A 7,131-nucleotide genomic window follows, 5' to 3' on the forward strand; every position below is an offset into this window, starting at 1 on the left:
CCAGTGGTCAAAATCAGAATGGAATTTTGAGGAAAGACAGGGTAAAAAGAGAGAGAGAAGGATAAACAGGAAAAATAGGATGGGGGTAAATAAACAGTAATCATAATAGTTAATGTGAATGGGATGAATTTAACAATGAAATGAGATGACAGAATGAATTAAAAAATAATCAACATGTTGTTTATAAGAAAAACAAATGAAGCATAGATACACAGAGAGTAAAGAAAGGGCTTAGAGCAGAATTTATTATGCTTTTGCTGAGGTAAAAAAAAAAGTAGGGGTAGCAATCATGATTTCAGACAAAGTAAAAGCAAATATAGACCTAATTAAAAGAGATAAGCAGGGAGGCTATATTTTGCTAAAAGGTATCACAGGCAATGAAGTAATATCAGTACTAAACTTACAGACATCAAATGGTAAAGTATCCAGATTCTTAAAAGAAAAGCTACATGAGTTACAGGAAGAAATAAAAAGTAAAACTATAATAGTGGGTGACTTCAACTTTTATCTCTCAGAACTAGATAAATCTTGCCCTGAAATAAAAAAGAAGTTAAGGAGATGAATATTTTAAAAAATATATGCTAGAGAAAATTGAAATGGGAATAGAAAGTGATATACATTTTTCTCAGCTGTACATGGCACTTTGACAAAAACTGACCTTGTATTAGGACATAAAAACATCACAACCAAATGCAGAAAAGCAGACATATTTAATATTTAAATATATACATTAAATACCATAATTTAATAAAAATTATGTTAAATAAAGGGCCACAGAAACACAGATTAATACATAATTCAAAACTAAATAATATAATCTTAAAGAATGAATGGATCAAAGAACAAATCATAGAAACAATCAATAATTTCATTGAAAAGAATGACAGCAATGAGACAATGTACCTAAATATATAGGATGCAGCCAAAGCAATATTTAGGGAAATATTTCTATCTCTAAATGTTTACATCAATATTTTTTTAAAAGCAGATTAATGAATTGGACATGCAACTAAAAATTAATTAGAAAGAGAATAAATTTAAAACCCCCAATTAAACACCAAATTTGAAGTCCTTAAAATGAAAAATTTATAAAATTAAAAGTAAGGAAGCAATTAAACTAATAAACACAGCTAGGAAAGAGTTTTATAAAAAAAAAAGATGTGATTTGATTAATTGGATTAAAAAAAGAAAGAAAACAAGATTATCATATTAGAATGGAAAAGAATTCATCACCAATGAAGATGAAACAAAAGCAATTATTAGGAACTATTTTGCCCAATTCTATGCCAACAAATCTAACAACCTAAGTGAAATGGATGAATATTTACAAAATTGTCCAGGATACTAATAGGCAGTATTGAGAAGAAATCAAAGTTATCTATAATCTTATGGTAAAATGTTCTAAATCACTATTGAATAGAAAAATGGAAATTAAAACAAGTCTGAAGTACCACCTAACATTTATCAGATTGGCTAATGTAACAGAAAATGAAAATAATAAATGTTGAAGACACGGGACACAAAAGCAGTGTTGGTGGAGTTGCAAACTTATCCAAACATTCTGGAGAGTAATTTGAATCAATGCCAGTTATAAAACTGGACATATCCTTTCACCAACAATACTGATGAAGTATGGGCTCTGGGAGCCCCCTTGAGTTCTCCTTGAGTCCTGGAGGTACAGGCTCTGGGAACCTCCCTTGGACTCCATTAAATTCCCCATTTGATGAGGTATTTGCATGAGATAATAAGCCTTACATTGTGGCTGGGCCCAGACCTCTAGCCTAGTCACTAACTGCTAACTACTGACTCTAGCCTTTTTACAAGCTTAGCCCTCCATTGTTCATCTACTTCCCACCCTTGAGTGTCTCAAAATATCAATACACCCTTGAACTGGCCTAGCCCACCATTGTCTGTAGCCTCCAGCAACTTCCCACCTTTAATCACTTATTGACCTCATTAACTCCTGAAGACCCTGCCCAAACTCCTCCCCTAGAATATCCCTAGATTCCTCCCACAACCTTCTGTATAGAAGACCACAGACTGTCTTCATGTTTGTCAGAGCACCATAGAATGCCATGTGGGAAAGCACCATAGACTTGTGAGAGTGCTATAGAATGACCTAGTACAGACTTGCTCTGTGTCTAATGCAAGTGAACTTTTAATAAATTATGCTTTTCTTTGGCTGAGAAGACTTGAGTAAAATTCATTTGGCAGGACCCAGAGTGTTGATATTTTGGGGTCTCCATAGCAACCCTAACCCTCTTAGTGGGTAACCTCTTCATTTTTATGGTTCCCTGACTGGGAACACTGCTAATCACAAGTTTTTTTCCAGCCAGGACTGGAAGATATGTAAGTCTCCCTTTCCCTAGTACCCTGGAAGGGCAGTTTTTTGGGGTTTTTTTGTTTTGTTTTGTGGGGTTTTTGTGTGTGGATATTTTGGGGGCCTGACCTTTCAGGTCCCTTTTACCTCAGACACCTTTTGTGCTCAGTGTTTTGTACTCAGCCTGACCTCAGGTTTTTGGTCCTATTTGGTTATTTTGGAGAACATGGACATGTGTGCAGTTTCTGAAGAATGGAAGATAAGGACAGATGCCCCATATAAAAGTGTAAGCCATATTCTTTCAGTTTTCTCAGTGCTAGGGAACTGGGAAAACTTCAGGTACTTGTGGGTTTTTTTTTGTTTGTTTTTCCAGGCTTACCCTCAAGTTTTCCTTTATGGAAGAAGGGACTTCCAGGCCCAATGCTTGTAGCTCCCAAAAGTTCACCTTTAGGCTGTCTTTTACAACACTGGAAAACTTTAGTTTGTCTGGAGATCCTTAAAAGGAAAAGTTGGCTTTTTTTTTGCAACACTGTTTGGCCTAGGTATATCCTAAAAGATGATGAATTATGGCCTGTTTTGGGGACTTTAAAAGATAATACTCTCTTGCAGTTAAAATCATTCTGTCTCAGAGAAGGAAGGTGGATAGAAATTGCCTACTTAATGGCTTTTCTTGAATTCTCAGAACAAGGTTCTCTGGAAAGACTGTGAGATGGTTGAAGCTAGCCTCCACAGAGGGGCAACAGGGAACTATTAAATGACCCCTTTCCTATGGCTTCAGCCCCAGCCCCTCCCCCCTCAGTAACTCCTGCTCAGGTCACTGAGGCAGCTCCCCAAGCACCTTCTGTGGTTCCCCAACCCTTTTCCCCTTGGTTCCCCTTCCCTTTTCCTCTAGCCCAACACCCCTCATCTCCTGTCTCCTACACCATCCATATCTCCTACTCTGCACCTCCCAGCATGGCCCCTCCCCACTCAGGGACCCCTCCCCAAATCCCAGCCACTGGTCAGGCTGATCCCTCTGTGGCCCCTTACCCTGAGGCAACGCACACTCAGGCCTCAGGCCCTACTCCTGAGGAAGTCATGGAGGTATCTCCTCTTCTGACGCTTTCTACTCCTCAAATGCTGGCTGACTTGTCCCTTGCCAGCCAGATCCCCCAGTCTTATAGTTTGATCGAGTTTAGCCATTACTTCCCAGTCACTCTCTCACAGAAAGTGGGACTTCCAATCTCCCTTTCCAAGCCTCTGTTCCCACACTGCCTTCAGGGCTTTTTCCCTTAAGAGAAGCAGCTCTCTTGTCAGGTGGGACAACTAGAATGCATGTCCCATTCTCCATTTTGGATCTCAATCAAATTAATGAAAAGTTGGGTAAATTCACTGAAACCACAACAACGTTTACTGAAGGCTTTCGGGACTTATCCTTGCAATTTGAGCTTTCTTGGGGGTGATTTGCATATCCTTTTCTCTACCTGTTGTTCCACTGAGAAGAGGAGAATCTGGGAACAAGCCCCAAAATCTGGGGATCATTTGGCTAACAATGACCTCAGAAAATACCCCCCAGGAACAGCTGCTGTTCCCACTAGTGATCCAGGATGGGATTATCAAATCCAGGAGAATAGGGAAAAGAGAGACCATATGGTACTTTGCCTATTAGGAGGCCTAAGAATTGCATTTCAAAAGCAAGTAAATTACCAGAAAGTTAGAGAAATTTCTCAGACAAATCAAGAAATCCCTGCCCTTTTCCTAGATAGACTTGTAGAAGCTATTAAAAAGCATACAAATTTAGATCCTGACTCTATAGATGGGGCAGCAATCCTTAACATGTATTTTATTAGTCAGTCTGCCCCAGACATTAGGAGGAAACTGCAGAAATTGGCAATGGAACCCCAAACACCTCAGGTCCAATTACTGGAAACAACCTTTGGAGTCTTTAATAACAGAGACCTAGTTGCAGCAGAGGAGAAAGAACAAACCAGAGACAGAGAACATGTGCGATTCTTGGCTACTGACATGGCCAGGAAAAGCCCCTCCAGGGGACCCCCTTGGAGGAAGCCCAGTCACTTGCACAGTGGGGAAGCCTGATTTTGATGTCACAAGCAGGGTCACTGGTCCAAGGAGTGCCCCTCCAATGCACCCCCTTGGAGGAAACCCAGAGACATGGGCAGTGGGGAAACCTGCTTTTGATGCCACAGGATGGGTCACTGGTCCAAAGAGTGCCCCTCCAGGGTACCTCCCCCCGAGGGAGGAACCAAACCTAGGAACCCCCTAGGAACCAAAACCTCTGGAACTGTGTCCATCTGACCAGGAGGGACACTGGAGGAAGTATGGTCACTGTGGTATAAGTGGTAGAGCCACCTCCCAGTACCGTGTCCCCCAGTCTTCTCAATACTTGGAGTGAAGGGGAAGCATGGGGATTGGCAATGCTCCCACCTTCTCCATTTCCCTTGATGAACTCTGGAGGGGAATGGAAGGGGAAACTTAAGGGATGTCTACAGACATAACTAGTCCCCTGCCTAATTGATGATCTGTTGTTTGAACACTCCTTCCTTATGCTCTCCTCTTATCCTGTCCCCTTGTTGGGAAGGGAACTGTTGGGAAATTGGGAAGCCAGTTTTCTCTAGTTAAGCTTCCCATATCTCCCTCAGATGTTTCCTCATGTTCCCTCAGAAGTGTGGGAGATAGTTGAGTCAATAGTTAGGATCAGAAAATTCCTGGGTGAGCTACTTTTGCCATGCCAGCATTTATTTGTCTCCTAGGTACTAAAGTGTTCCCCCAGAGTGGTCTATATCCAATTAAACCCAAGGCCTGGGAGGAAACGCAATAGTTAAATGCTACTTAAGGACCAGACCACTAGGTGAAAGCTTTTGAGAATTTGAAAACTAAATTGACCACTACTCCAGCTTTACCCAATCTAGAAGAAACCTTTTACTCTCTATGACAATGGAAGGAGATAACAGGCTTTGGGAGTTGTTGCCTGTTTTTGAAAACTATTAGAATCTTTACCTGCTATTGCTTTCCATGTACTAAAAGTCCATGGAGCAATTTAGAAAGGAAAGAGATATCTGATAGCATTTTGGCCTTGCCACATTCATCTTTAATTCCTACCAGGGAAATTGTCTTTCCTCTATTCTTTTTTTTTTTTTTTGGTGCCTGTTTGGTCTTTGTTTGCTTAATGTCTTTGCCAGGTTTGTCACCTCCAGGGTTCAAGTAATCAACTTCTGGATGACCACTAAGGCTATGCAAATCTCTGACTGAAACCAAGTTCTCCAGCCCACTGTACCTGGCATCATTCCCATTCCAGAGTCTGACCCCTTGAATGTGAAATCTGACCCTCTTGAAAAGGACCCAGAGAGGCAGGGACAGCTCAATGCCCCTTGCCAGCAGGAAACACTTTCAGAAGCTGAGACCTTCACCCTTTACACCAAATGAATTTGGGTCCCATTTGTTTGAGGGGAGAATGATTAAGTATGGGCTCTGGGAGCCCCCTTGAGCTCTCCTTGAGTCTGGAGGTACAGGTTCTGGGAACCTCTCTTGGACTCTTGATTAAATTCCCCATTTGGTCAGGTATTTGCATGGGACAATAAGTCTTACATTGTGGCTGGGCCCAGACCTCTAGTCTAGTTACTAACTGCTAACTACTAATTCTAGCCTTTTTACAAGCCTAGCCCTCCATTGTTCATCTATTCCCACCCTTGAGCCTATCAAAATATCAATACACCCTTGAACTGGCCTAGCCCAACCTAGTCTGTAGCCTCCAGCAACTTCCCACCCTTAATCATTCATTGACTTCATTAACTCCTCCCCTAGAACACCCCTAGATTCCTCCCACAACCTTCTCTATATAAGACTGCATCCTGTCTTCATGTTTGTCAGAGCACCATAGAATGCCATGTGGGAGAGCACCATAGACTAGTGAGACTACTATAGAATGACCTAGCACAGACTTGCTTTGTTTCTAATGCAAGTGATTTTTTAATAAACTTTGTTTTTATTTGGCTGAGGAGACTTGAGTCAAATTCATTAGGCAGGACCCGGCATGTTGGCATTTTGGGGCTTCCAGAGCAACCCTAACCCTTTTAGTGGGTAACCTCTTCAATACTACTACTACTAGGTCTGTATTCCAAATAGAACAAATAAAAGGCAAAAGGATATATGTGTACACAATGTTTTAGCAGGTTTTTTGGCTTTAGTTTTTTGTTTATTTTTATGATAGCAAAGAATCAGAAATTAAGAGAATGTTCATCAATTGACAAATGGCTAAACATGTGGTGGCATATGATTATGATGAATTACTATAATGCTATGAGAAATGACAAGCAAAATTGTAACAGCAAGCACCCTAGGATACCCAAGATGGCTTCTAGCACAGGTTCTTACATCTGCTTTTCTAAAGGAAAGCAACCCAAAATGGGTTAACAATCTTACTTTAATCAGACATATCTCATTTATCTAGTTCAGGGGAAAAAGACAGCACCCTGAACTTCAGAGAATACAAACAGAAGTTACAAGAAGATAAAAAAAAATACAGAGAAACAGACCAGGTGATAGGGCTTCTAGCTGTCTGACCATTATATCTTTACCTAGTTAGTTACCAGAGAGGGAAGCACCAACATCTGGGTTTTCAAATCTTGGGGGCTCAGTGGCTTCCCAGAGTCTCATCTTGCCAAATCACACAACTCTTCCCAAAGTGAGTCCCAAAGGAAAATGTCACATCAGGATATAAATAGCCTTCTCCTAGGTAAGGGAATGTCACAACCCTCTTGACCCACTGCCCAATAACAAAGTAACAAGGTATGAGCGTTCCTAAAAAACAAGCC

The sequence above is a fragment of the Petaurus breviceps genome, unplaced genomic scaffold (genome assembly GCF_028583685.1).
Source record: "Petaurus breviceps papuanus isolate PSGF00001 unplaced genomic scaffold, PetGlider_PUasm1.0 38, whole genome shotgun sequence".
Classification (NCBI taxonomy): Eukaryota; Metazoa; Chordata; class Mammalia; order Diprotodontia; family Petauridae; genus Petaurus; species Petaurus breviceps.